Source organism: Kogia breviceps, chromosome 13 (genome assembly GCF_026419965.1).
Source record: "Kogia breviceps isolate mKogBre1 chromosome 13, mKogBre1 haplotype 1, whole genome shotgun sequence".
Taxonomy (NCBI): Eukaryota; Metazoa; Chordata; class Mammalia; order Artiodactyla; family Physeteridae; genus Kogia; species Kogia breviceps.
The window spans coordinates 75,767,761-75,785,242 of NC_081322.1; the positions used below are offsets into that span (position 1 = coordinate 75,767,761).

Genomic DNA, 17,482 nt, shown 5'->3' on the forward strand with positions numbered 1-17,482 from the left:
TGGGGGTGTGTGTGTTTAAAGTCTCTCGCTGTAACTACAGCGCTCATACTGGAAATAGAAAAATAAAAATGGTCCTTCAGGATTTTTCTGGGGAGTAAGAATTGTTTCAAGGAAGAAACTAGCAGAGAAATGGACCCCCAAAAATTGTAGTGTTTTGGACACCATTAAAGCGCTAGAATGTTTAAATAAATATCTTACATTGTGAGAAACGTGTGAGTGTTAAACACGTTTCATTTTAAGGGGAAATTAAACAAATATTTCTTTAAGAAGATAGAAACATAAGTCTTTGCTTCGCCTGCCCCCACCTCCCAAGTTAAAGTGTCTCTGGCTCTGCTTCTAGGACTTCTAGGAACGTGCAATTTAAATAAAATCGAAACAACAAAACCCTTACAGCACTTAGACTGGTTTTTTCTTTCCAGCGCTCAAGAAGACTCTGAGCCCAACATGTTTTTCCAAACTCGAAGCTGCGAGTTCCGAGCCTTCTAGGACGTGTCCCGCACACTCTCGGGACGACTCTGGTCTCCCGCTCTGGTCACCCCGTCAGCCAGCGGCTCTCGGCGCCGCCCGCCTCCAAAGGGGTGTGTCCCCGCCCCGCAGCGGCCGCACACCAGCCTCCGCCGCAGGCCCACCTGCCGCCCTCGGCGGCCCGGGCCCGGGGAAGGCGCGGGGTGGCTGCAGTGCCGCGGCATCAGGTCCGCCCCCCGCCCGGAGCTCGAAGCCCCCTCCCCGCGCGGCGAGGCCAGCAGCCTCACTGGTCCCGCCGGCCGCTTCCGGACGGGCCGAGCCGCGGGGAGCTGAGTTCTTTTCTCCTTTCAACCCAAACTGCTATCGACCACCGTTGGGGGGTAAACCTGCTCTTTCTCTCCACACACACACCCCCTCCAAGTAACGGCTGCCGGGATAAAACTTAAAAAGTAGGATCCCGGGCCCTCCTCGGGCCGTTTGCCTCAGCGCCCCCTCTAGCACGGCCCCGGCGGCGGGCCGCGCCACTTCGCGCGGCCCGGCAGCGTTCTCCCTGCAGCCTTCGCAAGACGGGTGTGGAGTCTGCGAGAGTCGGGGGAGGGGTGCAGGGCGGAGAAAGAGCATCTCCGCGCCGCCGCCGCCGCCGGCCTCTCCCCCGCCGCCCGACTGGGGGAGGCCTAGTCACAGCCGCCGCCTCAGCAGCGCCCACAGATCTCGCGGTGTTTGCCGGCGGCCGCGCCGCCATATTGTGTGACAGTATTTTGATTTGCACTGGACTGGTGGAGCCGCGGCGAGAGCGAGCGAGAGCTGGGGGGGTGGGGGGAGGGCAAGCAAGCGCGAGGGGGGTGGGGGCCGAAGGAGGTAGGGAGGCCGAGCGAGCTGGAGCCGAGGAGCGGGGAGCGGCGACGCCACCCAGCCATCGTTTTTGATCTGCAGCAGCCGCCGGCGGGGCGACCCAGCCCGACCCCCTCCCCTCCCCCTCAGCCACGAGCGGCGGCGGCGGCGGCAGCCGGAGGGAGTTGGCGGCGGCGGCCGATCGGAGGGGCTGAGCGGGGAGGGAGGGAGGGCTGAGGTGTCCCCCCTGCCGGGTGGAATCGGAGGCGGCGGCGGCGCTGGCGGCGGCTGTGGTGGTGGAGGCGGCGGCGGCGGCGACGGTGGAGACGGCTGCCGTAGTGGGAGAGGCGGCGGCGGCGGCCGAGGAGGAGGAGGGGGAAGCGGCGGCGGCGAAGGGTAAGCGGACAGCGCTGCCGGGCCTCGGCGGGATCCCCAATCCCGGCTCTCCCCTCAGCTCCCCGCACCCCCCCTTCATCTGGAAGGGACTCTCCCGACTCGCGAGGCCCTTGCGGGGCGTCCGCTTCTTCCTCTCGCTCTTCCTCCCTCCGCCTCCTTCCTTCCCCAGTGGCGAGGCAGAGAGGGAGGCCCCCCCAAGTTCTCCAGACCGGGCGGGGGTGGGGAGCATCGGGCCCACCCTGGGCTCCCGGGACGAAGTGTGTAGGGGGAGGGGGAGATTCATTGGAGTCGGGCGCCGGGGAGAGCCCCGGGTGGGGGAGGGTGCCGGGGCGGGGAGGGCCCCTGCCTGCACGGGTGCCCCCGGCCCGCCCCTTTGGCATGTGTGAGATATGGGGGGGCTGGGCGGAGGGGACGGAGATCTCCTCTGGGGGAGCCGTGGCCCGAAGAGGGATGACTTAGGGGCGAGGGTGTTGCGGGGAGAGATCGAGGGAGTTACGTGGAGGTCGAGGGGAGAGCGTCGTTCCTTTTCCGATGTGGGTTTTCTGCAGCCTTCTGGAAGTGGGGAGCCAGCCCCGCTGTGAGTGTGTGGCCCTTAGATTTCAGAGGATAGTTCTAGCTTTCTGTCCTGTCAACCTCAAACCCTAAGATTGGGGTTGGGGCCGGGAGACTGAAAGGGTCTGGGTATCGCTGAACAGGTGACAGGTGTATCTTCCCGTTGCTGATGCTGTACGGCTGCACGGGCGGGGTAGTATAGCAGAGTGGCGGAGCCCGTGTGGCTTCGTATCTATGCGTTTGGCCATGTTTCATTCCATATATAGTATATTTGCGATGTTCGGTTTCCATTCTTCAAGTCAGCTTAATTGTCGTGGAGGAATTCTTCAAATGTTTCTGATAAGCGGGGTTTCCAGGAGAGTGGAGGGAATTTGCAGCTTCACGGGGTTTTCTCAGGAGTTCATGCGTTTCGGGGTCCCCAGTGCGAGGCTGTTTAGAGTGCCTCTCTTTATTGGAAAGTTCTTGAACACTAAGGTCGTATTTGAGGCAACAGTGAGGCAGTATACTTTTGCATCCATTTTGTCTGTTTTAGGTAAGTTTGTAAAGTGTCGAACTTTAGGGTCAGGTTGATTCGCATTTCATAAAAGGAATTCGTTTGTGCTTTAGCTCACTGTTAAAGAGTACGTTGCTCATTATGCAATTTCAGATTTGGCTGGGAATTTTGGTGGGCATGGAATACAATTTTGCTTTCAGTTTTTACACTACTGCTGCTTACCATACTCTTCGTACAGTAGCAGAGTATTGACACCTTTTTAAAAATATCTTTGAATTCCTTGGAACAGTGAAGTCGTGATTGGTTTTAAACCCTGACAGTTTGAAACTTTAGATTTTGAAACCACTTCATTTTTAATAAAGACAGACACGCTGTTCATCTTACTGTAAGCTTTGGCTGAGCACTTACGTTAGAAACAATGGGAAGAATTGTCAGATAAATGAGTTACAAATTAAAATAGGGCCAAGTTTAAAAAGGATTCAATAGCTTTGAAAAAACGTATCTGGAACGAATATATTGAATGATGGCACTGTCAGTGTGTTAACAGGAAATAGAACAAAAATTCCAGTGATTCAGAACTTCTGTTGGGGTTTTTTTCCCCTTAAATCTAATCAGTTTCTAATAGAGGGTGCTTAAGATTTAAATCTTTAAAGGATCAACTGAAAGTTGAATGCGTTAATTAGATGAGTAAGTCCTCCACTGAATATACTCCGTTATTTCATTTTTCTCATGGGCACGTGGAATACCTTTTCTTGAGTTCAAAAGTATTCTCAGGGGACACTGATGAAATGCAAGTGGTTTAACCCTCTTTAGTGAACTGTCGCATAGTAGAACCTGTGCTTTTGTAACTTGTTAAGAAGTGGGTAAATGATCAGTCTCATCTGATACAAATTTCCTGAAAAATAAGTTTTAACTTAATCTGATTTGATTGAAATAACACCTATATTTGGTCCTCTCTTTACTGGAAAGAAGCGCTTGCCTTTCAGCTAGTGATATTGCTTAAAACTTGCTTACAGTTATTGCATCTAATGAAATCAGGAGGTTTTTAAACTCTGCAGAGTTAAGTGGGCACACTAACCCAGATCCCCAGTTACATTATTATTGAGAATTGCTTCTTTAGTATTACTAACATGTTATACTTGGGTAAGTGTCTTAACATGATTAGTCTTGTGTCTTGACAGAAATAAACATGTATTCTACTTCTGTAGTTTTCTCTGTAAGGAAAATTCTTTTCTCAAAATACTGTTGAGGATGAAATCTACATATGTATCTTTGAACATATGGCGTTTTGCAAAATGGGTGTGATGGGCACCACTTACATGAAACTTTGTGAGTTTCGTGCCAGAAAAGTCCCATGAGGAATGTGTGAATTTTCTGAAACAGTATTTATTTTAGTTGTATAAATTCATCAAGACTAAAAGTGTATTTTTTAATGGTTATCAACGTATTTAAAAGACAATGTTTAACTTGTTATAGATGTTTTGAAAAAAAGTTCCTGATAATCTTTACAACATGCAAAGTTTGTAAGTTAAACTGTAATTCAGAAAAGCTTCAATTTCATTATATCTCTACCTGGCCACACTCCTATGACCCAAAAGAGAACACTAGTAGCACTTTTCCATTGTTTCACTTATGTCGTCTTTATTTGGTCCATCTAAGATTGGGACTCTATAAAATAGAAGGATTATGAGGAAATAACAGAGGCAAATGTGAAAATGGGGCAAAACAGTAATAAGGAGGAGAGGCTAGGGGATAAGATGCTAGTAGAGGATTAGATGAACAGTTTTAGGCAACTAGGAAAACGAAGATGTGGGTAGTGGTGGGTGCCAAGCACAGGAAGATGATCAAGCTGAACGATTCTAAGGAGGTTTGGGCTGAATCTTTTGGTAGACTCACAGTCTATATGTCATTTTATTTTTTCTCTGTATTAAGATGGTGAGGATTTGGAGACTTTGAAATTGTATGAAATCTAAACGTATGCATGTTCATATTTATTTGCCTCTGGCTCATATTTCCAAAATACTTATAATATTTTAACATTTCATTTTTTAATGATTCCGACCCTAAAAACCAAGGACACTTGCTTCTTCAGAAAGCTAAAATCCCTGAGTAAGTACTCGGGGTGGCCAGTACTGTACTTTTTAAATTCCCTTTAGTTAACTGATAAACTCGCCTGTGATCTTGATGAGAGTCAGAGATTAAGAATGGCTGTCTTTTTCTAAATTTTCTAAGTATTCCATCCCTCAAAACACAATGTTTGATACTAAGTAGTACTTAACTACTAGCCTTCTAGCGTTCAAGTTATGCATTTCACTTAGACTTTTCATTTTGATTTTTATTGACTCATTTTACAAAGTATGCTTAGTTTCTAATTTTTTAATCCTCAGAAGGAATGGGCTACTGTTAAAAGCACAGTAAGATGCGTCAGCCGAAAAGTTGATGTTTTAGGAGATCCAAGTCAGAATTGCCACAAAGCAAAATTGTGAATATTAATATCAGTAAAAGTTCTCTGTGAAAATTGATTAAAGTTTTGCCACTTAAAAGTGCTTTGTTCAAAATATAATTCATGTAGACCCCCATATCTCCTGAAAGTGCTTTATAAATGGGGCTTTGCCAAATGTATTTTTTTGATTTGCCTCAACATTTTTAGTGTAAAACTTGAACAAGAAATTCTATTGGACTTCTGATAATCTGTTTCAGTTCAAAATTTGGTATCAAGGGAGTGGTAAATTTCTTTAGACCTTTAATATCTTAACATTAACCTTTTTAGTGTTTCCTGCATAGTAAAAGAAAGAGAAACTAATATTTATTGAATACCTACTAAGTGCCAAGGTTTCTATCGTTTCACAAATATTTATTGAGCACAGGGTTCTTTGAGATATTGGAGATGGCAGCAGTGAATAACATAGACAAAATTTCTGTCCCCATATAGTTTACATTTTAGTAGTGGAAGATATAATAAATGAGTAAAATCAAGCGTGTCTGGGAGACAAAAGTACTGTGGAGAAAAGTAAAACAGAACAGGAGGTTGGGGAACAGACATTGCTTATTTGCTCTTTTAAAAACTGCATAGTGGATATTATCTTTGATTTCAAAAACAAAAGCTTCCATACATAAATTTTTTTCTTTAAGAATATACTTCAAAACTAACACAACATTGTAAATCAACTATACTCCAATAAGAAACTTTTTTTAGAAATATACTTCATAACTTGGGAACAACATTATGTTTGTACTTAAGAGTTTTAGTTAATAGCGATTTCCTATTGTTAGTGCTTCAGAAAGCTGCTTTGTGGCTCAATAGAAAATTTGGAGTCTGCTATCCTGGTTTGAGTCCTGGTTTGCCACTTACTAGCTTTGTGATTTGGGGCCAACTACAATTTCTCAGCCTCTCTGAGCTTGTTTTCTTCTCTGTAAAATGAGTAGAATACCTATAGGGTTGTTGTGATGACAAATTATACATTTTGTGTAAATTATCTGATATATAGAAGGGGCTCAATAAACTGCAACTTTTTTGTCTGTTGCTTATCTGGAGTTCTGTTGTAAAACAAAATAGTTGATGTTGGTAACCTTTCCAAGAAGCTTTCATAGCACTGTGGGGGACATTGTTTAATACACAGTTTATTTGAACAACTAAAGCACTCTTCTCTGGTAGAATAAGGTTAATTAAAACTCAACTGTAATTTATGGTCACTAATACTTTCTGGAGCGTTTGCACATGTTATCTAGTCAATATGCTGTCAGGAGTAAACCTAGTCTTTATGATGAGGAAACGTGACATATCTTGAGCTGGATTTCAGCATTTTGACAAGTAGATAAAAATATCATGTAAGATCCCAGTTCATGGAAGTACTTGTGAAACATTTAGTATAGTTTACGTATTCAATAAATGTTCGCTTTGTCATTAGTTATTATACCTTTATTGTGTGAAAAGGGGTCATTCAGAGAATTCACAAAGTATTAAGGAAAACTTTTATGAAGAGAAAGTAATGCAAATTGTGGATAAGTTCTTTGAAGAAAAAGTGGAATAGTCAATCAAATTGCAATATTTGTTTTTCATTTTTAGCCTGGGAAATCACTAAACTGTCTCAAGGACAGACTGTGTCTTATTTTCCTTTCTGTCTTGACTTCACCATATCTTCAGTGCCTGGCCTGTACTTAAGGAGCTCAAGAAATACTGTGTGTTCAGTGCTGAATGGCGCTTAGTGATAGTTTTCCTGTGTATCACAACTCTTTTTGGTAGTAAGCACCTTCTGATTTTGAAAAGTGTTTGCACTGGACTTAAGTCTTTGAATCTGTAGTTTTAAGCACAGACTCAGATATCACACAAAGTCTTCTGAATGCTATTTTTTTGAATCTAGCCAAAAGTTTGAAAAAACATCCTAGAAATTAAAAGGAAGAAAAGAAAGAAATTATTTGCAGCTAAATTAGTATTCATTAACCTATTCCTATGAAGATGTTGACATTAAAGTGAAAAAGTGAATAGAAATTTTGAAAAGCAGAGTAGAAAAAAATAATTCATATATAATTATGTGCTCTTAACCAGCCTTTAAAAGACAAGTTTGTCTTACCTCTTTAAGGCAATTTCAGTGAAACTGTACACTTATACTGACATTATGAGTTAAATGGCTCAGTCACTTTCTTACATTCCTGTGATGTGGGGAATATTGGTGTTTTCACAGAAAAGGGAAAACATCTCACCCCACCCTACCCTACTTTAACAGTAACCATTTTTCAGATGTTTGACGCTTAGCACCAGTAAGCTTTTTCCTGTTCTGTAGCAAGTTATTCTCTGCCTAATGAATAATAATTTTAGCTTTCCTAAAACTGAAGACTTCCCTTAAGTTCTAAGATCTTTAGTCATTTTTGCAAAATATTTCTTGGCTTTAAAAAAAATTCCCCTTGAAGATGTATAGAAGCAAATTGCTTAATTTTTAAACTTGGTATGACACAATACTGATTTAGAAATGAGATAGAAATATCTACAATTGGATATTTTTATACTCTTGTGGGTTTTTGTTTGTTTGTTTTGAACTGTAACAACCTACCACTGGAAAGGAATACTACTACAGGGTGTCGGTTTGAGTGGCTTCAGAAAGAAAGTCAGTCTGATTTATCCACAAATAGGTACAACATAGACCAGGGCATTTTAAGAATTTGTAGTATTTTAATTGCCTTGTCAAAGAAAATGGCATTCTTGTTTCACCTAAGAAGAAAAACAAAAAACAGTCCTGGTACAAGCCTCAGACGCCAAATAATAAAGTAGAGGTTGGAATGGTCCTGCAGGGAGAGACAGAGAAGAGAAGCAAGAGTAAAGAAGTGGGGGCTTTCCTGGTGGCGCAGTGGTTGAGAGTCTGCCTGCCGATGCATGGGACACGGGTTCGTGCCCCGGTCCGGGAAGATCCCACATGCCGCGGAGGTCCGGCAAGATCCCACTTGCTGCGGAGCGGCTAGGCCCGCAAGCCATGGCTGCTGAGCCTGCGCGTCCGGATCCTGTGCTCCGCAACGGGAGAGGCCACAACAGTGAGAGGCCCGCGTACCGCAAAAAAAAAAAAAAAAAAGTGTAGAATTGTGGAAATATATGAATGCTGATTGTTTTTAATAAAATGATTCAAAAGAATTACTCTGTTAAAGAAAATTCGTGGTCTCTGCAACCAGCCTCTGCCCAAGCTTGCCAAAATAGTAAGTCAAAAGCAGTGCCACATTCCGAGGTATATTGCACAGATTAGTACTACCATCAAAAACTTCAGAGTTTCTGGGGGTTGATTCTGACCATTTAACTTGTCTGTTTGGCTAGTGCAGAAGACAGGTTCTGAGAGAATAACAGATGACAGTGGATTATTGAGGGAAAAAAGGTGCAGAAAAAGAGTAAATTTTCAGTTAGTAAATTCTTTTTATTCTTTGGTTTATTAACTGTACTTTCATCTGAATTATTAAATAATACTCTTCTTTTGAATTTTAATGTTTAAAGTTTTCCTCTAACATTTATATTAAGGAAAACTTATTTTGACCCATAATATCTTAATGTTAACCTTTTTAGTGTTAGCAAAATGGAGCACATCACAAGTTTGCTTCCTGTCGGTTTGCCAGGCAGGCAGGCCGGCCAGACACTGCTTGTTTCATTAGTATAGAGCCAATGGCAGTTCAGCGGAATGATTTTCGGTTCCCTATCAATGGGAGGAAATACTTGCCAATACAAATGAAAACTTGAAATCTGCAATTTGACCTTGCTGAACACAGTTCTCACACCAGGCAAGTTTTGTTTAGTCAGAGAAATCAACAAAAACAATCATTCTGATATGAACTGGGAAAATAGGAGTAGAAGGGAGTTTACCTAGTTTTAATTCTCTCAGCTGCTGAAAAAAATACTACTTTTGAGTTTGAGTTGGTCTCTGTTAACTTGTCAACTTGTCAACCTCCACCCTTTTAACTAAACATCTTAATTTTATCGTGTTGGGAATCTGTGACATATAATAAGAAAAGACCTGGTCTTTAAAGTCAGATGAGCCCAAGTTCAAATGTGAGTTCTATTACTTACTATAGCTTTGCGGTCTTAGGCTAATCACTCAAACTCTTTGAGTCTAGGACTTTTCTTTAGAAAAATACATAGGTATAATAATACCTACCTTGCATGGTAGTTTTAACTACATTATCTGTATTTCTTATGTTAGCTAGCTCTGTATTTATGTTACCTAGCACAGTACTTACCTGAACTTAGTAGACATCAATAAGTAGCAGTCAAAGTGTCTGATATAGCCTATGCTTTTTGAGGCAGTTTTTCTTCCCTGTAACTTTCTTTTTTTTTTTTTGCTGTATGCGGGCCTCTCACTGTTGTGGCCTCTCCCGTTGCGGAGCACAGGCTCCGGACGCGCAGGCCCAGCGGCCATGGCTCACGGGCTTAGTTGCTCCGCGGCATGTGGGATCTTCCCGGACCAGGGCACGAACCCGTGTCTCCTGCATCGGCAGGCGGATTCTCAACCACTGCGCCACCAGGGAAGCCCCCCTGTAACTTTCTTATATCAATATTAGTTTCTATTTAGTGAAGCTCAGTTTCAAAAAGTATTAATCTTTCAAACAGAACAAGGTGAATTATTATTTTTTCTAGTAGACATGTAGCTCAAATAATGGGAGGTAATCTTACATTTGGAATTTAGCTTTGTTAGGTTTTTCTTTCAGAATACCTGTTCAATTCATTTTCCCCAGCAAGTAGAATAAAAGGGAAATAACCTCTATACTGTTTTATTTACTGTACCTCTTCAGACCAAGGGTGAAATAAACAAAACATCAGCATTATTTTTTTAATTACAAAATAAACATGCAAAGTATTAATTCTTTGTGTTTTTCTTTTCTGTTCCTGTGAAAAAGCCCTCATTTTTAATTTGAAATTAGTTCACAACCCATAATTTAGGTTTTTTTATGAAAAGCATTAGAAAATTGGCATGGATCAGATTTTGAAAGCACTGAAAATATATGAGCTTAAATATAATACTATAAAACATATACCACTTTATCTGTATAAGGTGACCTTTGCAATTTTTTTTTGTTTTAAATTGCTAGTTAATATTTTTTCAATTATTTTAATAGTATTCTTTTCTGTGTCCATATTTCACATTCAAAAAAGATACAGTGCTAAATTTCCTGATGTTCATTACTGGGATAACTGTGATTTTTTGCTTTGAGTTTTCCTAAAAGTTTTTTTTAATCTTAATTCATTGAGTGAACTGGTGGTTGTTGTAGAATATTTTGCTGTACTAATTAGTATTAATTGCTATTTGTATAAGTAATATTTTAACCTAATAATACAGTTTGTATTATATAGTGATGCTTATACAAACATTTTCTGTTCATCAGCTTTTATTGGTGCTAAGTTATCACGAGAAAATAGTAACAGAGAAGATAGCAATATAGGCAAGAAAATTTGCTATTTAGAAGGGCTTCAGAACAGAGTGTGTGTTCCATTTTAATTCATTGAGCACAGATTGTGGTATAATTGCTTGGTTAATTTTTAAAAGACTGTTAGTGACCTGACAAACATATGGGCATCTACTCTTTGGAACTCACACAGATGCATGTAGGCATCACAGTTAAGTAGTTACTAGAATTGAAGAGAAAAAATACTCAAGATATCTAAGGGATCATTGACAAACAAAAGTTAGTGAAAATACAGGTGCTGTGTGTTTGCATTGAGAGTAACTTGCTGTTTACCTTGTGACTAGCATATACCTGAACTGTACTTGACTAAGTAGTGTTTGCTACTTTATGATGATTTTCTAAGGAAATGGAAAAATAAACGTGTGGAAGTGGGGTTTCAAAAAAAAAATTCCATTTCCACAAAGCCAATTCTGCTTTTTTACATATGAAAATGTATTGACATGTATTGGTTGGGCTTGATTTTTCTTTTTCTTTTTTGAGGTTTTTCTAGCTGAGGTGGTGCTTGGCCTGAGTGAGACATCCTCATTCTCTTCATGAGATTTTCCCCTCATGAACAATGGCATGAATTTACAGGATGACTGTTCAGAGCTGTTGCTGTAGCTCTGTGAATGGAACAAGAAGTACTCTTTTGAGGAAGGTAACTGGTTCATGGGAAAAGTGAACTGGTGATCTTAGCCAAACCAAGCTACGGAATCAGTACTTCAATTTCTATAGGGTATCACCCGACCAAAAGAATAGAAAGAAACTCCATAGAGTTTGCTTCATATGGCTTCTATGATATACCTGTGCAAAATAGCTAACCCAGAAAATCTTGCCTGACTCATTCTTTCACCATGCCTCATCTCTACCTTCTTTATTGCTCAACCTAATTCACCTATCCAGTAGTTTTGAATTTGTTTTGAGTCCTGCTGTGTGCCAGGTATTTTGCTAGGTGATGGGATTGGAAAGATGACTAACATATTGTTCTTGCCCTCCAGGGACAGGTATACAAGCTATCAATAGTGTACTAACACTAGCAAATGCAGTGACAAGGTTAGACAGAAAACACTTTAGGAATCCACAGGAGGGAGTGTCTGACTCAGTGAGGGAAGGAGGGATGTAAGAGGGAATTCTTCATAGGAGGGATGACACAATCTGTTTGTGTCAGATAGGCAGGGAAGAGGAGGACAAGTTGGGAGAAGAGAGGCCATTGCAGTCAGAGAGAACAACATGCATAAAGGATGGAGGTAGGAAAGTCCACACCTATTCAGTACTGTGAATAGTTCCACAGTGCATTAGGTACCAGTGGTGGGTTAATTGGAAGTGAGGTGGAAAATGAGAAGAAAGAGCATGAAAATATTTGTATGCTCTGTAAAGTAGATTTGATTTCATCCCATAAATGATGGAATGTTTAAATTAACATTCTGGAAAGATTTCTCTGGCTGCAGTGTAGAGAATATTTAGAAAAGAGCAGGCGGGGGGGCAGGAGGTAGCCTTATAACCATTTATTTGAGAATTGTTAAAGACGGGAGTTAAGGCTGTAATTAAGGAGAAGAGTAGGTGATGAATTTGAGAAGAGAATACTGAGTGTGAAGTAAGTAAGTAATCACGCATGCCCTGGCTTGAGTACCTGAGTGCATAGTATAATGCCTGCCATTCATCAATACAAGAGTATACCAGGGGCAGTAACAGGTGAGGAAGATATTTGAGTTCTGTTTGTTGGGTTTAAGGTTCCTATAGAGAGAGAAAGAGGAAGAAGACATCATTTTATTTGGGAGGCAACACAGAAGTCTTCTCTGATTAGATGACATTTGAGCAGGTGCCTGAGTGAAATAATAAAGGGAAAGAGCTTTCTAAATAGAGAGGCAGGAGCATGCTTGCTGGATTCCAACAGCAAGAAGACCAGTGTAGTTGGAGTTAAGAGAGCGGGAGAAGAGTAGATGAGATCCTCTCATCTACTGATGTGCTTTCCATGTAGCTCTTTAGATTGTAGAAAGGATTTTAGTATTCAGGATAAAGTTAGAAGCCACTGAAGGATTTTAAGATGTGAGCTATTTACCTTTTTTTCCCCCTCTCACTTCTTAGAATATGATTTAATTGTTAGTGGTTGCGTGTGTACAATTTTATATTATTTTCATGTATGTAGATTCATGTAACCATCACAATTAGGATATAGAACTAGATCTGTTCCATCACACAAAGAAACTCCTTTGTGCTACCCAGTCTTAACCCTTTTGGCAACCACTCATCTGTTCTCCATCACTATAATTTTGTCACATCGAGAATTGTTATAAAAATGGAATCATGGGCTTCCCCCTGGTGGCGCAGTGGTTGAGAGTCCGCCTGCCGATGCAGGGGACGCGGGTTCGTGCCCCGGTCCGGGAAGATCCCACATGCCGCACAGCGGCTGGGCCCGTGAGCCATGGCCGCTGAGCCTGCGCGTCCGGAGCCTGTGCTCCGCAACGGGAGAGGCCACAACAGTGAGAGGCCCGCGTACCGCAAAAAAAAAAAAAAAAAAAAAAAAAAAAAAAAAAAAAAAAAAAATGGAATCATGCGTTGTGTTATGTATTTTGAGATTGGCTTTTTTTCACTCAGCATTATGCCCTTGAGATCCATCCAAGTTGTTTCGTGTATCAGTATTTCATTGCATTTTAATGCTAAGAAGTGTACCATTGTATGGATGTACCACAATTTGTTCAGCCATTGATTGAAGGACTTTTGTGTTTCCAGTTTGGGGCTCTAAAACTAAAGCTGCCGTGAACAGTTTTCCACAGGTTTTTATGTGAAAATACTTTTTCATCTCTCTAGGATAAATCCCCAGGAATACAGTGGCTGGGTTGTATGATAAATGTGTGTTTAACTCTATAAGAAACTGCCACTTTTTCAGAGTGGCTGAACCATTTTACATTCCCATCAGCAGTATATGAGAGATCTAACTTCTCTGCATCCTCGTCAGCATTTGGTATTGTCAGTATATTTTTTTATTTCAGCCATTCTAATAGATATGTAGTGACATCTCTTTGTAGCTTTAGTTTGCATTTCCCTAATGGCTAATGATGTTGAATGTATTTTCATGTGCTTGTTTGCTGTGTGTATATCCTCCGTGGTGAAGTGTCTGTTCAAGTCTTATGCTTATGTTCTGATGGGATTGTTTGTTTTCGTGTTGTTGAGTTTAGTGAGTTCTTTATATATTCTGGACACAAGCCCTTTGTCAAGTATGTGATTTGCAAATATCTTCTCCTGATCTGTGGCTTATCTTTTCATCCTCTTAATGGGGGCTTTTGCGGAGAAAAAAAATTTTATGAAGTCTAATTTATCTTTTTTCTTTTATGAATTGTGCCTTTTGTTGTCAAGTCTAATAAGAGCTCTTTGCTTATTAACCTTAGGTTCCAAAGATTTTCTCCTGTTTTCTTCTAAAAGTTTTCTAAAAAGCTTTACATCTTGCATATGTAGATCTATAATCCATTTTTACATAATCTTCACATAAAGGTGTGAAGTTTAGATTGAAGTTCACTTTTTGTCTGTGGATTGTTCGGCTGTTCCAACACCACTTGTTTAAAAAAAATTATCCTTCCTCCATTGAATTGCTTTTGCACCTTTGTCAAAAGTCAGATGGCTGTGCTTGTGAGTGTCTATTTCTAGATTCTCTATTCTGATCCACTGATCTTTGTGTTTATCTCTGTACTACTGCCACACTGTCTTGATAACTGTAGCTGTATGGTAAGTCTTCAAACCAGGTAGTAAAATTTCCCTAACTTAATTCTTCTTTTTCAGAATTGTTTTAACTATTGCATTTCCTTTCCATGGAAAATTTAGAATCTATAAAAAAAACCATGCTGGGATTTTGGTAGGAATTGCATTAAACCCTTAGATCAATTTGGGGAAAATTGACATTTTTATTTTGTTATGTCTTTCAAGCCATAAACACAGTTTATCTCTCCTTATAGTTAGGTTGCCTGATTTCTTTCATCTGCATTTTGTAGCTTCCAGCACACAAATTCTATACATGTTTTGCTAGATTTATAACTAGATACATTTTTTTGGAGCAGTTGTAAATGATACTGTGTTTTAAATTTTTGTTTCCAGTTGTTTATTGCTAGTTTATAGCAATATGGTTAATTTCTGTGAGTTCACCCTTTATCCTGAGACCTTGCTAAACTAATAAATTCTAGTAGTTTTTTTGTGGAGACTGTGGGTTTTCTAATGTGTCTATGAATAGAGAGTTTTATTTCTTCCTTTCCAATCTGGATGCCTTTTATTTCCTCTTCTTGCCTTACTGCTCTGGTTAGTACTTGCAATACTGTGTTCAGTAGGCGTGGTGACATCAGACAAGCTAGTCTTATTCCTGATCCTAAGGGAAAGCATGAAGTCTGTCACCATTAAGTACATGTTAACTGTAGGGTTTTTGTAGGTGCCCGTCTCTTCCTAGTTTAAGAATCACTTGATATGACCATATGGTTTTTCTTCTTTAAACTGTTAACTGAAGGTAACTTTCCTTGTTAAAGATTCACTCTGGCAGCTCTTTGTGGAATAAACTATAAGAGCAGGGCAAAGATGTCAACAGGGAAGCCATATTGGAAATTATTGCAGTTATCCAAATGAGAGCTGATGGTGGCTTAGACCAGAATAACAACAGGAGTGTGAAGAGGTCAGATTTTGGATATATTACAGACCCTGGGTGGGCAGGAATCACTGATGAATTGGATCTGAGGCATAAAAGAGAAGTCAAGGATGACTCCAAGATTTTTGGCCCAAGCAGTTGGAAGTATGGAGTCGTTGGCTGAGTTGGAGAAGACAGTGAAGTAACAAGTTTGGGCTGGGCAATCAAGAGTTTGTTTTTTTTTTTTTTTTTTTTTTTTTTTTTTTGGATGTGTTAACTTTGAAAGGCCTACTAGACACTTAACTGGACCTATCAAGTAGGTAATTTGATATGCAGATGGAATTCAAGCAAGAAATTGAAATTAGAGAGTCATCAGTTGAGTTGATGTATGAGAAATTACAGTGATAGTTATTATACCTGTAACCTTTTTCTTTTTACTGTACCATTGTTTAAGGCTTACTAGCAAAAAGCAAGATTCTCCTAGCACGTGAAGCACTTTGTGAAAATTTTGATTGGTTCTGTTTATCAACACTGTTGTTTATCTCACATTGAGTGCACCAGAAATTATGTGATTGGGAGACAAATTTGGGGATATATATTTATTGTAATGTGTATTTAATCATGCTTATTTGATAAGTAGATGGCTATAATAGTAGTATAGACACATGTGCTTTACTAATTTTCAGAACTTTGTCCTAAATCTTTGTAAATGAAGTAGCTTTATGCATATTGTGAAAAGGGTTTGACACTATTATTAAGTGACTGAAAGGCTTTCTGTGGCAACATTTCTTTTGTAGGTAAAACAGATAGCCAAAGCGACAGGTCAAAAACAAAAATTTAAAACAGGTATGCAAAATAGCTAGCAAGGAGAGACTTAGATTTCTGACTTAAAGCCAGAATTAAATTGGTAAAGGGAAAGGGTAAGCCTCAGTTTACAGACTTGGTAAAAAGATCTTCTGAGTTCCATTCAGGTATGTTTTCTTCATATTAAGGTATTCTGGAAAATACTTTTTTAAGTGGCATGATATTTTCTGTTGTAACTGATTAATGCTTTTTCTTATTTATAATTTAAATATCTCAGCACTTTTTTCCCCTATCACAGGATTTACCGTATTTTATTATAATATTCTGTTTATTTTTCAGTTTCTCCTGCCAAGTAAGTTTTTACAGCATTAGTACGATGCCTTGACATTTAAGCTCTATGTAAATATTTGTGAATGAATGAGTGAACACACATACTACTAAAGTTTAAAGCTAGAAGATTTGCTTGCTTTTAAAAAAATAAGTGAGTTTTTGAGATTCCAGAGTATAGGTTATGGTCAAATGTCTTTTCTGAGTAGTACCCTGATGCTTTCGAACAAATATTACACTCCTGAAGAATGCACCCAAACATAGCAACATTACTAACCCAAGGTCAGTGAAGCACGCATTTTGCCATTTGTTATTTGTTCTTTTTTCCTAGTGGTAGTGGATTTATGCAAAATCATCTAAAGTTGGCCCAGACTTCTTGTACAGAATGGAGCACACATGGCAAATAGTAGGCTGGGCTTAGAGTTTAGTCCATAGTAATATCTCATAGGAAATTTCCTATACACATTTTAAAAGAAAGTAACTTTCATCTGCCTTTAGGAGGACTAGGTCCTCCTTATTTCCAGGTAGATGGTAGGGGTATAAGCCTCTTTTCTCATCAGTTAAAAACATTTTCATTTACCTTTCCTCCTTTGAGCTTTACAAGACAAAAATACCCTGAGCCTTTACTGTTCCGATTCAGATTTAAGCCCCAAGAGAAGAGTTATTTTTGAAAGCCATAGTATTTTATTTCCAGATCCCTAGTGTGTTTGTATGTGTATGTTTACGTACGTGTATGTATGTATATAGCTGTATATACATGTATATATTGTGCTAGTCAATGACATATTAATGAAATTCATAGGAGAAATGGCTTTCCTCTGGTATTGTTGACACCAGCATATAGTAAGAATGTAAATTGTTTGGTGCTGTCTTTTAGGCATTGTGGGGACTAAGGCCGGGGCCGGGGAGGGTGGGGCGCTATATAAAATAATCCTTATTTTCTCTGGGAGAGAACAATGTGTAGTCAGCTGAGTCTGATACAGAGGTACCTACCTCTCATGATTATTGAGAGTATTAAATGAGTGAATGCATTATAAATCATTTGGCCCAGTGCTTAGCACATATATAAATGCTTAATAAATGTTAGCTATTCATTGTTACAA

The 17,482-nt window shown here is 40.1% G+C and overlaps 1 protein-coding gene across 6 annotated transcripts in view; it reads left to right on the plus strand.

Annotated features, from left to right (window-relative positions):
- Positions 1-1,312: 1,312 nt before the first annotated feature.
- The window catches only part of TAB2 (TGF-beta activated kinase 1 (MAP3K7) binding protein 2), an 85,766-nt gene continuing 69,596 nt past the window's right edge, over positions 1,313-17,482 (plus strand). For all 6 annotated transcript variants that reach the window (XM_067010995.1, XM_067010994.1, XM_059083461.2 and 3 more), the window contains exon 1: positions 1,313-1,692. The gene's annotated coding sequence lies outside the window, so the exon portion shown is untranslated. The remainder of the gene's footprint in view (positions 1,693-17,482) is intronic.